The 15,217-nt window shown below is 39.6% G+C and overlaps 1 pseudogene; it reads left to right on the top strand.

Moving 5' to 3' along the window:
- The first annotated feature begins 9,317 nt into the window (after window positions 1–9,317).
- Window positions 9,318–14,318, top strand: LOC102829770 (annotated as a pseudogene).
- Window positions 14,319–15,217: the final 899 nt, after the last annotated feature.

Genomic DNA, 15,217 nt, shown 5'->3' with positions numbered 1-15,217 from the left:
CTCCCACAAAGATTCAAAGCCTCAGAAACACTATATCAGGTAGCTATGAGTCAGAACCAACTTGACAGCACTTAACAACAACAACAACATAGTATATTTGTAGATTCACGTTCCTTTATCCAGACATTTGAACAAAAACACATGCCACATTCCTCTAGCTGGCCAAGTCCGAGGCAGCTGGGCTGTGCTGCAAGTAAGCTGTATCCCTGACAGAAACAAAGACTCCTCTTGCCCTGCCCATTGACCCCTCAGGCTCACCGGACTCATCCACAAAATCTCTGCCCTGAGCAGAATCTCCCTGGCAGATTCATCCACAAACCAACTCCCATTCTGTTTGCTAAAACTGCCAGTCGTCAGTTTTGTTAAAACTACAAACTGTCATTTTGTCAATAGGTACAGCCCATTTCTAAGATCAGATCGATTTCAGAACAAAGTTTTGAGTGACAACATTGCCCCTGGAGGGGTTCCAGGAGCTTTTACTTTTGCATCCCCCTCACGTTAATGACAAACAAGTTCTCCATGATGGATATGCCTGCAATTAATATTGAAGGGAGAGTTAATGATTTCAAGGCACTGCCATACAAGCCTCATATTTCAAATTTAAAACTCTCCTTTCCAAGTAGGATTAGTTTTCAAAGCCTAGAAATGAATGCTAATACATTAGGCAAAACAAGTTTTTTAACGCCTCAAAAAATAAAGCACAGAAAATTATTAAGGACTCCACTCAGTTGAGACAACCCCATTATCCTTGAAATCCTCACAATAAAGCTTTGTGCTAGAGGGCTGTCTTGTCATTCCTTGTTTCAAAGGATTTGAGATCTACAAATCAAAAGTGTACGACATATATGTCATTCTGAAGAGCACATGAGTTAGCAAGCAGGCCTTAAATCTATGAATGATTCTCCTCTTTTTAAAATTCACTAGAGACTTTAAACAAAAGTTTATGAACCTGCATGCCTCTTTCAGACAGACATGCAAACATATTTCTTCCAAAAGAAAATTAAAACCTTACAAAGCAACAAATGCATTTAACATCTAAATTATATCATCAGTTTGGCCCCTGAGTCTGGGTAAATTGCTTTCCAAACATAGTGACAGTGTTCCCCCAAGGCAGGAAAAAAAAAAAAAAAAAATTCTGACCTAAAAAATAAAAACAGACAAACTGCTAGCAGGGACCAAATGAAATACCAATTCCAAGCTAAATGAACAAGAACCAGCTTAGAAGGAAAACTGGTATTACAAAGAGACATTGACAGTGTACAAAGAACTATGTTCTGTTTTTACCAAGAAATAAAAGAGAAATGGAATAGGCATTTAGTTAATAAAATGGCAAAACTAGCCATTGAAAATAATAGTGGTAGGTCACTGCCAACTGCTAAATTTCCCTAGTCCAGCTATGAGACTATAAAACAGATTAAAGTCATCCCTATCCCAACCTTTGTGAGGGACTTTGATGAAGTGCTCCAATAATTCCTCCTGGCCACTAGGGGCACTGTGAGGACAAAGAAGGAACTCCCCTTTGATCGTGTAACACCGTACCCAGATCCTGTTATTTATATTGTCTTCTTCCACAGGTCCCTTTTGGACACTGGGGTTTCTACGGCACAGACTGCTCACTTAATTGCCTGCTGCTGTTGTTAAGTGCTGCCGAGTCAACTAAGACTCATAGTAACACTGTATGGGTTTCCAAGTCACAACTGGTGGGTTTGAACCACCAACCGTGTGGTTAGCAATCCAGTGCTTATCCTACAACACCACAATTAAGGATTCCACTTAATTGCCTAAAGGGTAGCAGTTTAAATGTGCTCCACAGAATAAGGGCCGGGTGATCTGCTACTATAATATTATGGAGTAGTTCTCCGCTGTAACGTATTGGGTCACAATGAGTTGGAATCCATTTCACAGCCATAAGTTTGATTGGTTTTTGTTTGGTTTCTAAATTGTTTTGCCTACTAAGTGGAAACAAGGAAGGGCCTAGAACACTGGGGCACAAGGGCAGATCAATACCCTAAATTTGCTGTGGTCCCCTTAGCCCAATATTCTATAAACTTTTCTTTTCTCAATGTCCCCCAACTAGCTTGACCCTGTCTGTGGAGGCTAAAGAACTACTCCCAGAGTACTGAAACCTAGTGATTGCATCAGAGTGGTGGCACTTGGTAATTTAGCCACCCTTTATTGAAATGTTGATCAATCATAATTGCAAATCCCATAGCACAAAGCAGTCACTGCTAGTAAGCAACTCTCATTTGTACAGAGACCTCTGGTTCTCCAGATTTATGCTTATAATACATTGTCTCAGCCCTTTCAAGCTACCAGATGTATTAGCCCAACACCAGGCTCCCAAAGTCTATTCTCACCTACGAAAAAAAAAATCAGGTTAAGAGAATATGTAAACCGAGACAGATTATATAATCAGACTCTAATAAGATCCAGTGATTAGAGAATGAATCTGGGTTAATTTTCTTTTTTGTTTTTATTAGCTTCTGGGAATCTTCTTCATGTCCTTGACTGTTTCTTCTCCCAAACCTGGCACAGGGGAAACTGGAAGTGGGGCTGGTGTTGGACAGAAGCAGGAGAATGATTTTAGACAGACTGATTTGGTACTGGGTAAAAGGAGCTCTGATAGCATAGTGGTTACGAATCAGGTTGTGAACTGCAAGGTCAGCAGTTCGAAACTACCAGCTGTTCTGCAGGAGAAAGATGAGGCTTTCTACTCCTGTAAAGATTTACAGCCTCAGAAACCCTGTACAGGTTCGCTATGAGTTGGAATCGACTCCAAGGCACATAACCACCAACCATCAATGGGTAATAGATGAGGGAGTCAGAGTTGAACTCTCAAACCCTACTTTCAATCAACTGCTTCCTGTTCCTCTGAAGTTGTGGAGAGGAAGAATGTATACACACAAGACAAAATGAAGTTTCTAAATTGTCAAGCTGTGATTTGCAGCCCCTCCCCATGAGGGACTCAGGGTGTTAGGCAGACTGGGATAGAGTCTTTGCTCTGCACTGGAGGCAGCGGCCCTAGGCCTGTCTACTTGGGGAACAGACAGGAAAAGGCAGAGAGAGGCTTAGAGTTGAGACTCTGGGTGAGAGTTGGAAGTGGAGTTATCTTGTAGTAGTCATGACTGGAGATGTAAAGTTAGGAGCCACAGGTCAAGAGCAGATGCAGGAAATTATGGGAACAGATACAACCTATCAAGAATAGCCATTTGGTGCCAGAACCCGACTTCAGGACAGAAAGAGATGGATGTCAGAGGTAGAGGAACCTTTCCAGAGTGGTGGGGTAGATAACAGGCCAGAAATGCTAGTCAGCACTCATGGGACTTCACCATGGATGGCAGTCCCCTTATTGAATGAATTGATGGGTGAAGGTCAGAGGAAGGCCACTGGGAACCCATGGTAACAGAATCATTTCAGGGCAGTGGCAAATGAGAAGCTAGATGACAAAAAGTTACGGCACTGATATTTCTTGATGGGATTCACAGACTGTGCCTTTCAAAGCAATCAGACCCCACTCAGACCTGCCTAAGGATTCCCAGCCAGTGCCACCAGCCTCTGTTGTATCTTTATATTAATCATGAGACTTATGTGCTGGGTCACTACAGCCTAAGGACACACAAGTTGGCTTTCTAGCACAGACTGGATTTCAGCCTCCTTTAAACACCTCTGAGCTGTGTACAACCTGCTCAAATGTCCAGCTGTTAAGTAACAGCCACAGACTGAAAGTACCCACATAGACTTAATGTGCTCATACTTTGCCTTTTCTAACACCTCCCGCATCCTTATCTCCTGTACCGGATTACTGGCCTATTTAACTGATGAGAAGATTGAGCTTGGGATCAACCTTTTAGGGTGTATCTGACAGTTAGGTTCTTTCCTCCTACAATCCCTGCCACTTTTCTGAGCCTTTTGCAAAGTGGAAGTGTCAAAACTAAAAACATCACATCATTGCTAAATCACCTTGAGCTTTAGAAAGGACTTGAGTAAGGTTTAGGGCAGAAATTCTTAAGCTTAGTATTATAACAGTTCAAGAGACATTGCGAAAATCTCAAACAAAATATATTTAATCCACCTCCTTCTTAAGTTAAATGTATTCTTCAGGGGAGAATGGGTCACAAAATCTCTTCTCTGTAGGACTTCCCCAAGCAGATCTGTAGGTATTCACTCTACGTGTTGTAAGCTGACTCAAGATTACTATAGAGTGAGACATGGATAAAAATCATAATTGTGAGCTAAGAAGTAAGTTGTAGCTTGGTGAATGTGTCACACAATGGTGTCAGGAGAAGACAGTACTGGGAAGGTGCAGGACCTACCAGAGCCTCATGAAAACATCTTGTCTGGTAGAGACCTAACCTACTAATTACCTATGAAATCCAGGGCAGCTGCTTACTCCACCAATTAATTATTCAGAAAAGCCTCAAGCAGTGGGAAATTAAAGCAAAATGTCAGTGGAGGTGCTTTTTTAAAAAAAATCATACCAGACTTCCTCAGGTTCCAGTCTTTAAGGATATCTGCCATTTCAGGAGATGAAGGGGAGCTTTTCTAATTCACAACTTTCCCTCCTATCTCACTGTGGCCCTGGTCCCAGGCCCCAGTTTGTAGCCTCAGAAGGGACCAGCTGGGGTTTGGCACAAATAGAGCTCTGTGGGCTAAAATGCCAGATGGTCCATGATGAGGGTGAGTCCTCATTCCCAGGATGGGAACATCTTCCCTGTCCCAGACTCCTATAATTGGCCTTCAAGATTATTCTACGGAAACATCCTCAAGTGTTAGACCTAGTGCCCAGTACACCCCGAGTTCCCATAATGGTAGTTTTTGTTATCATGCTTGCCACATCCCTGGGTGGCACAAATGGCTATGGGCTTAACTATTAGCCATAAAGGTTGATGGTTCCAACCCACCCAGAAGCACCTCAGAAAGCAGCAGAAAGCAGAAAGGGTTTTTGAAGCAGTTCTACTCTGCATACATGGGCTGTCATGAGTCTAAATAGACTTGAGGGCACCAGTAACACTATAGTCCTTGCCTCTGAGATACAGCCCTTCACAGTCATAGGGCTGAAGTAGAAGGCACATCTTCTCTCTGCTTCCCATGTATGATCACTGTACCTCCTTGCCCAAGGTCAGAAGACTACAGCCTTAGAAGTCATCCATAGTCCTCTCTGCACAGAGCAGTATCCTCCACCCAAGTCGCCAAGGTATCACTCCACTTTTACTATAGAACATAGTTTGGATGTCTTTGTCCTCCTTGTCCCCACAACTCTCTATTTCCCAAGACCCTCCCATACCCCTTCACCTCTGCATGAAGCTTCTGACCCACATCCCACCTACTCCAGAAATCTCCTTCCCTGTATGTTCCTACCTGCCACTCATGCCTGTCCCAGAGGCCCTCACACAGAAGCTTCCTCTCTTCATACTTTACAGAAGCAGAACACAGTCCCTGCTCCTTGCTCCAACTTTTGCAGGCCCTTCAGGCTAAGAACAAGACACTCTGGAAAAATTCCATCTCACAGAAGGCAGTGTGCGTTCATCAAAGTCAATGCACAATGTATGTCAGAACCATTTGTCATTCTACTGGCCTAGTTATCAACTTTCCATCTTGTAAATATATTCCTCTGGGAGTAAGAATTGCTTCTTTTTGTTATCTAAGGAAATTGTGAAATACTAGTGTTCAATGGAACAGTTGTCAGATCTGGCTTTGGGATGTCCCATATAGTAAAAATTAAATGTTTTCTTCATCTAGCCATATTGAACAGCCGAGATCGCCATGGCCAGTCATTAGAGAGACAGATGCTCCCATGTTCAGTGGATCAGCTGTGGGGAAGGCAAAAACTTGGGTGACAGATGGAGGAGGCGGGAGCAAAGATAATCATAAACAAACTGGAATTATTGATTGTTTGAGAGATGCTGGGCAAAATAGACTGTGTCTAGAATAAACAGTCCTTTGCAGAATGCTTTTGGGAGAAGCAACAGCAATTTCTTCTTCCTCTACCCAAAGCTATCAGTAAGAGGAATACAAAACAACTGTTTCCACTGAAAGCTCTTTAGAGTTATAGGTAGGTTTGAGAATTTTCATTTCACAGCATCAGATAGATTAGCTGCTAATGTAGTCAAACAAAAGAAGACTCACCGGTGGGGTGATGTTGAGTTTTCTTCATGGTCTCTGCTACTTATGGTACCTGGGAGTCCCAGGATAGTGAAGATGGCAAACTCAGGCAGTAGTTGTGTGAGTCTCGCCATCCAGGAGCACATGTCTGAGATGCTGTCCACCAGAGATGCTAAGCCAGGGAAAGATCTGATCCACATTCTTCCAGTGAGGACAAAAAAAAAAAAAATATGATCGAATGAGTGCAAAAACCAATGTTCTCCCATGTAAATTATCACTCACTCAACGTTATTAAAAAGAAAAAAAAAAAAAAAAAGGCCCACTGGCAAAGAGAGGTCTTTGGGCTTGCCTTTGCCCAACTTACTAAAAACAACTCTGTCAGAACAAGATCCTTGGGTGTGGAGCCTCATATAAGGAGAAATATTAAAAACAGGAGAATCCCCAGCTTCAAACAGCAATGTCAACCTTATGGTTACCCCAGCAGCTGTGACCTCCTACAATGAGACTAACACTCTTGGATGATTCTACAAATGTTCCCAATAACCATCCAAGCACAATTCCACCCCATAACAAACTTCCTTTCCTCACATTAATGGGAAATATTTGAGATGTGGAGTTTAGAAAGTTCTGTTTTAAAACATAGATGTTGTTGTTTAGTGCTATCGAGTCAATCCTGACTCATAGCAACCCTGTATAGGGTTTCTAAGGAATAACTGATGAGTTTAAATCACAGACATGTGGTTCACAGTCCAGTGCTTATCCTACAATGACACACACAGATAGCTGTGATCATTTGTCATAGTCCAAGGACCTTGGGAGACAGTGGGGTCTCAAGGTCAAACCATTGACTGCCAGCACAGATCTCCAATACTAGAGAGAAGCCCTTGCCTGTTACCAGCTGGTCAGCTTTCTCACCTTCTAATTAGGTCAAGCATGTGAATATATTCTCATACTCTGAGCCCTACACTTCTTTCCTGATGCAAATGTGGGTTTTCAAAAAGGGAATGGAAAATAAACAAGGCTACATTCTGAGTCTCCTATTATTATGGTCCTATCTGTGATGGTTATTATACAACAACCCCTTTGGAGGAAAATGGCACCACCATGAGCCAGCATTCATTTTGTAATCAGAAAAAGTAAATATTTTGTAACAACACAAAGAAAAATGATTTTACTTGGTGGTGGTTGTAGGGCTAGAGATATGCTAGTACATTATTCCTGATCAAGGCCAAAGAGCCAATTGATGCCTATTTCTGGGACCATAGACTGAAGAGAAAGTCCCCATCAACAGACAGCCATCTCTTTTCCTTCTGGATCAGTGTCCCACAAGCAGGGAAGAGGTACCACTTGGTTCCTCCAAATGGAGTGATTAGGCTTTGCATAAGTCTTCAAGGATATAAGATACTCCTGTGGCAACTGACAGATATGGTCACTTCTAGCTAATGATTTAACAGGTTCCATTTACTTATTCCTAAATTAAAGAAAGTGTGCCTCCAAGAGTCTCCAGTTTCAGTTTACTCACACTGGCCTGGCTCCCCATGAAAATAGTTCCTCTGCAAGTGGGGAAAGATTTGCAGATAGTTGTACAGGCAGCTGAGCTAAGCTGGGCAATGAGCACCATCAGGAGATGGTGCAGGAGCTGGAAACCTGGGATCTAGCCAGCTATGCCACCCAATTACTATTTGACTCTGGACCTTTGTTTCTGCATTGGGAATGTCTGCATGTGTGTCAAAATGGAAGAAAGGAAAGTCTAGACCAGACATTCTATGAGCATCACTCTCCCCACTCTAATAGCTTCAGGCGATCTGCTGAGAACTCAAATATCATTAACACAGGGATTTGAACTGTGGAGTCAGGATTCAGACAAATCAGGGTTCAAATCCAATTACACTCCATAACTTCTCTGAGCTACAATTTCTGTCTCTGTAAAACAGGATAAAAGGAGAATTCAATGAGATAATGAGGATAAAGTGTCAGCATGGTAACTGGCACAGACTGAGACCTAAATGTCAGGGGGTTTTCCTGGAGCCAACACAGGAAATTCAACTGCTCTGGGCTGACTTGAAGGATGTATCAACCCTATCTAAGTCTATTAACAGTGGAAGTGATTTATACACAGCACACAAAGTCATCAGAAACATGCAGAAGAATTGGACTAGAAATAAAATCAGTTAGCTCTGGAAATGGCCCAAATGGTTTGTGCTTGATCACTAACTACAACGTTGATGATTCAAATCTACCCAGAGGTGTTGTAGAAGAAAGGTCTGGTGAGCTACTTCCTTAAGATGACTGCCATTGAAATTTCTATGGAGCACAATTCTACTCTGTAGCATGGAAGTCCACTATGAATCTGAATTGGCAATTGTTGTTGCTAAATGCTATCAAGTTGGTTCCAACCCATAGTGACCCTGTGTGGGGTTTTCAAGGAGTGGCTGATGAGCTTGAACCACCAACCTTGTGGTTCAAATCAACTTTGCAGTCTAGCACGTTAAAGTACCACAGTCTGCACAAGATTGAAGACCTGAACCATCTCAGAATGCCTGCATTTAATTATGTGATAAAGTAATGAAGAAATAAATACAATTATCCATCTTTTATCCTACTCATTATGAATTTTACTAGAAGGAATGATCTCCTCAAAATAAAACAGATAATAGTTATAATTATACATCTCACAATTTGTTACAGATAAAAAGTATATAAAGATCAAACATTCTTGATAAAATTTAGATCTGCAAATATTTGTTCAAGAAAATTGAATTTGATAGAAGCAGTGGCCACAAAATAAAACTTTAAATGACAAAAGTTATCATGGATACAATTTGAAAAATGTACTAAAGTTTTCCTTTGCAATTTAAACAAAACAAAATTAAACTTTTCAAAAATAATTTTAGCAAAATAAAACTAAAATATATTGTTGTTTAGTACCATTGATTCAGTTCCAACTTATATCAAGGGTTTCTGAACCTGTACTTCTTTGTGGGAGCAAAGCATCTCATCTTTCTCCCAGGGAGTGACTGGTGGCTCAAATCACTAATTTGTGGTTCACAGTCCAGTGCTTATTGTATAGTGCCACTCCACTTTGTATTAGAGATAAGTTTAATAGAGAGACACAAGTTTATTAAACAGGATAGGGAACTGATCAAAGAATTAAATTGTGTTAATGGAGCTTGCTTCAGAAAATTTATTCAACCATTTATAAACACCAAGGGACCATGGTCAAAACATCAACCAAGTATGAATGGTCACATGCTTCATTCTCTAACTACAACCACAGGATAGGGCTTAAGAGCACATCAACATACAATTATCAATTAAATACAAATAAAATAACACCACAATGTCACAGAGACAACAGATAATTTTAGTTCACATGAAGAAACAAGAGAGAATGGCTCAAACAAAGGGCAAGATACAGAGTCAGAAAACATTTCTGAGGAAGAAAAGGTAATGGAACTAACATACAAAGAATTCAAAAGAATTATGTTTATGTACCTTCAAAGGATAGACAGAAAGATCAAGCAAAGCGAAGAGAACAGAGGAAAAACTTTAGAAGAATTCAAGAAAACACTACAGGAAGACACACAAAATAAATGCAAATTTTGAACAACACAAAAATTATAATTAGAAATCCAGAAACTTAGTACTAAGGTTTCAGAAATGGACAATACATTGTAAGGACAAAGGGATAGATTTGAAGCAATGAAAGCCTGAATTAGTGAGCTTGAAGATAAATCTCTCAATACTAGTGCACTAGAAGAACAATAAGAAAAAAAAGAAGGAAAAATCTGAAGAAAACAGAAAATCATGTGGGCCAACTTTAAGAATAATTTATGGGTGATCAGAATTCAAGAAAAAGAAGAGACAATAACAAACACAGAAACACTGTCAAAGAATTGTTGGAAGAAAACTTCCCTAATATCATGAAAGAAAAGAAGATAAGCATACTAGAAGATGAATGAACCCCAAATAGGGCAGATTCCAAAAGAAAATCACCAAGGCATATCATAATCAAACATCCTAAAACAAAAAGTGGGGAAAATACTTAATAAATTACAGAACAATCTCAAAGAAAGTTAATATACCTTCACATCAAAATATGGAAGAGGAAAATCAGAAAAAAATATTAAACATCATAAAAATGAAAAGAAAACCCACAAACAAAATGAAGTCAGCACAGAAAGTTATGTGGAACAATGAGACCAGCAACACCACAAAAAAGCACACAGCAAAATGACAGCAATCAACTCATACTGATCAATAATTGTACTAAATGCAAATAGATTAAATGCACCAATCAAGAGTCAGAGAGTAGCAGAATGGATAAGAAAACAATATACTGTTGATGAGAAACATCAAAAAGATGGAGACAGCTTAAAAGCCCATCAAGAGAAGAATGGTTAAACTTTAGCAGGTACACACAATGAAATACTATATACAGTGAAGAATACTGATGAGTCTGTAAAACATCTCACAAAATGGATTAATCTGGAGAACATTATGCTGAGTTAAATTAGCCAATAACAACAGGACAAATATTGTATGAGACCACAGTTGTAAAAAGTTAAGAAAAGATTTTCTTGATAAAAGAATAATTCTATGTTGGTTACTGGGGTGGGAGGGGGAGGAGGGAAAATTATTCATCAGCTAGATAGTAGACACGTGTTAACATGTGTGACAGGGCAGGCAATATATCACAAGAGGGAGGTTAGCAGAGGAAAGATAAAGATACCTGGAGACACAGGGAAAGATCAAAGAGTTGAAGTGAATGGAGGTAAATACTACTAACTGGTGGTACGTGGAGAGGATTGCAATCATTATAACTTGGCAAAGTCTATGATTTGTTGAATCTAAAATTGATGATCTGCTCTGTAAACCTTCACTCAATTCACAATAATTTAAAAAAACAAATTACACTTAATGAAGGAAGACTGAAAGTTTTCCAAGTGAAATTAGGAAAAAGACAAGGGTTCCCTCCCTTGCCCCATCTATTCAATATTGCATTAAAAGTGCGAGTCAGAAACAAAAAGAATCCAGACTAGAAATGAATTAAAAGTATCTATTTGTGGAAAACATGATTCTTAGATAGAATATCACAAACAATTTTAAGACAATTTTTAGAACTAATAAAAGGAATTTAGCCAAGTCAGAGAGTACAAGGTCAACAAAGAAAAATCAGTTGGGTTTCTATATACTAGCAATGAGAAATCTCAAAGGGAAATCAGGGAAACAATTCCATTTACATTAGCAACTTTTTGTTGTTGTTGTTGTTAAGTGCCATGGAGTTGGTTCCAACTCACAGAGACCCTGTACAGGATTTCCGAGGCTGTAAATCTTTACGAGAGCGGAGAGCCTCATCTTTCTCCCGCGGAACAGCTGGTAGTTTCAAACTGCTGACCTTGAGGTTCACAGCCTGATTGGTAACCACTATGCTACCAGAGCTCCTTCACATTAGCAACTAAGAGAATAAAATACCTATGAATAAATTTTACCAGGGATGTGAAAGATATAAACTATGAAAACTACAAATCACTGCTTAAGTAGATTAAAGAAGACTTAAATATAAGGGGAAAATGTTCCATGTTCATGCATTGGAGGACTTAAAATTGTTGAGATGTCAATACTTTGCAAAGAGATTCAATACAATCCCAATCAAAATTTCAAACATCTTCTTTACAGAACTAGAAAACCAATTCTCAACTTTATATAGAAGGGCAAGAAGCCCTGATTAGCTAAAACAATGTTAAAAGGAAAGAACAAAGTAGGGGGGCTTACACCTCCTAATTCTAAAACATAAAGTTATAATGAAAGCATCCTGGTCCTAGCATAACAATAGACACATAGAAAAATGGAATTTAATTAAGAGTCCAGAAATAAATCTGCACATCTCTGGTGAGCTGGTTTTTAACAAGGGTGCTAAATCTTTTTGTTGGGGATGGACTTAATAAATTATGTTGGGAAAATTTAATTTTCACATGCAGAAAATAAAACAGGCTCCATGCCTCACACCATACACAAAAACAAATTCAAATGAACTAAAGAACTAAATGTGAAAACCTAAACATAAGCTTCTTAGAAAAAAATGCAGAGGCATTGTCAAACCTACTTTTAACAATGGATTGTTTAATATAACAAAAGTATAGACAGAAGAAGACAAAATAAATAAACACAAGATCATTAAAAAAATGTTTTTTCTTCATCAAAAGATTTCCTAAAAAGTGAAAGACAAGGTACTGACTGGGAGAATATCTTCAGAAACCAAATATCCAGTAAGAATCTAATAGCTAAAATATGTACTACTTGGATACTTCAACAAGAAAGGTACATATATAGGTAGTATCAGGATTACAAATGAGATTCATTCTTTAGTGTATCTTTAAGCCAATTTGTAGATGTCTTAATTGTCTAGAACTTCTATAACAGAAATATCACAAGTGAATCACGTTTACAACAAAAAGTTTATTCTCTCACAAATTAGGAGTCTAGAAGTTCTAATTCATGGTGTCAGCTACAGAGGAAGGCTTTCTCACAGCACTGGCACTGGCAGAGGTCTTTGTCATCAATCTTCCCCAAATCTAGGAGTTTCTCAGCTCAGAAACTCTGGGTCCAAAGAATGCACTCTCCTCTTACTCTTCTTTCTTGGTTCCTCTTCTCTGCTTGCTTCTCTCTCCTTTTATATCTTGTAAGGTAAAAGGAAGCAGCAGTCAAGAAATCAAATGGCATACTGCATTAGGCAAATCTGCTGCACAAGATCTTTATAAAGTGTTGAAAAGCAAAGATATCAGCTTGAGGACTAAGGTGGACCTGACCCAAGACATGGTATTTTCAATAACCTCATATGCATGCGATAGCTGGACAGTGAATAAGGAAGATAGTAGAAGAAATGATGCTTTTGAGTTATGGTGTTGGATGAGAATATTGAAATTGCCACAGGCTGCCAAAAGAACCAATAGATACGTATTAGAAGAAGTGCAGCCAGAGTGCTCCTTGGAGGCCAAGATGACCAAAATGCATCTCTCATACTTCAGACATATTGTCAGGAGGGACCAGTTGCTGGAGAAGGACATTATGTTTGGTAAGGTAGAGGGTCCGAGAAAAAGAGGAAGACCCCCAATGAGATGGATTGGTCAATTGGCAGCATCAATGGACTCAAGCGTTGCAACAGTAGTGAGGTTGGCGCAGGATCAGGCAGTGTTTCATTCGGCTGTGCATAGGGTCACTATGAGTCTGTACCGACTCGAAGGCACCTAACAACAACAACAACAAGGTAAAATGTAATGTAAAAAAACAGAGGGAATAGAAGCAAATACTGTTTGTTGAATGATGATGCACGGAGGGGATTGTAATCATTGCAATGAAATGATGAGTGTAAAACTGATGCTTTCCCATGTAAACTATCACTCAATTCACACTAAAAACTTTAAAAAGAAAAACAATGGAGAAATTAAAATTAATTTTAATATATGAAAAAATTTTATATTAAGAAAAAAAAAGGTAAAAACAACAATAACAAGCCACACTTCAGGGAAACTCAGTATCCGATTTGGGCTGTAACCTGAGTAAGTGTATTGCATCTCACCCTAATTGCCTTATAACTGATAGATAGATCACATCCTGGGGATGATGACATCATTATATAATGACCAAATCACAGGAATTATGGTCCAGCCAAGTTGACACATACATATTTTGACGGGATCCAAATCAATTCATGACAGTAGATAGTGCATATAGTTCGTAGAGCAAAAAGAGCTGAAGGTTTCCTCTTTCCAGTTGCAGAGTACAGAGACGATGCGCAGACACGGCACCTCGCAAGGGGAAAGAAAAGAAGCCTTGGACCTCAGGTGGCCGAAGGAGAGAATGTCTTCAGTGTTTGCCACATTTTTGCATCCTTCAAAGATACTTTTGTCCATGTTGCTGATCTTTCTGGCAAGGAAACCATCTTCCATGTGACTGGTGGGATGAAGGTGAAGGCTGACCCAGATGAATCTTCACCATGTTGGCTGCCCAGGATGTGGCCCAGAAGTGCAAGGAGTTGGGCATCACAGCCCTACACATCAAACTCCATGCCACAGGAGGAAATCGGACCAGGGGCCCAGTCTGCCCTCAGAGCCCTTGCCCGTTCAGAGATGAGGATCAGGTGGATTGAAGATGTCACCCCCATCCCCTCCGACAGTACCTGAAGGAAGGGTGGTCACCGTGGTCGCCATCTGTGAGCAGGACACCTCAAATCATTGTGATCTGTTAATAAATTGCCTTCACATATTAAAAAAAAAAAGAGCTGAAGGTTTTTCAGTGGTTTAAAAACCCAAGAAACAGTACAGAAAAAAATTAGTGATGAACAGCACAAGAGTCACAAAGGGCTAAAAGAGATTTTTGCTAATGAAGTACTGAATTTTGCTTGACAGTGATGGAACAAATGCATTGTTTAAGGGTAGGGGAGCAGAGCCAATTAATGCACTTGCTGTCAATAAATTGTCCACATGCAAAAAGCTGAACTGGTAAAAGCTGCGTGATACTGTCATGAATTGCAGTGTCGCCTATAAATATGTGTCAACTTGGTTGGGTCATGATCTCAGTGGTTTGGAAGTTATGCAATGATATAATCTAAATCCATGATAGATCTGATGTGATCAATCAGTTGTTAGGGGCTAGAGTGAGGTAGTCTTATTCAGATAACAACCCTGATGTGATGTAAGGGGAATACCCTGGGTGTGGTTCCCATCACCTTTTATTTTACAAGAGATAAAATTGAGCAATGATTGGGGACACCAAGGTCAATTGGTATAACCTAATACAAAAAGATTAGTTGTTCGAAAAGAACATGGGAACACTGAATATTTTAAAATTGAGAAAGGTATGAGACAGGGTTGTATTCTTTCACCATACTTAGTCAACCTGTATGCTGAGCAAATAATACGAGAAGCTGGGTTCTATGAAGAAAAACGTGGTGTCAGGATTGGAGGAAAACCTTGCCTGCTGAAAGTAAAGAGGACTTAAAACATTTACTGATGAAGATCAAGAACATAGCCTTCGGTATGGATTACATCTCAATGTCAAGAAAACAAAAATCCTCACCACTGGACCAATAAACAACATTCTTATCAATGGAGAA

The sequence above is a fragment of the Chrysochloris asiatica genome, unplaced genomic scaffold (assembly GCF_000296735.1).
Source record: "Chrysochloris asiatica unplaced genomic scaffold, ChrAsi1.0 scaffold00215, whole genome shotgun sequence".
Lineage (NCBI taxonomy): Eukaryota > Metazoa > Chordata > Mammalia > Afrosoricida > Chrysochloridae > Chrysochloris > Chrysochloris asiatica.
The sequence above is the reverse complement of the archived record's forward strand: the minus strand, read 5'-3'. Positions and strand labels throughout refer to the sequence as shown.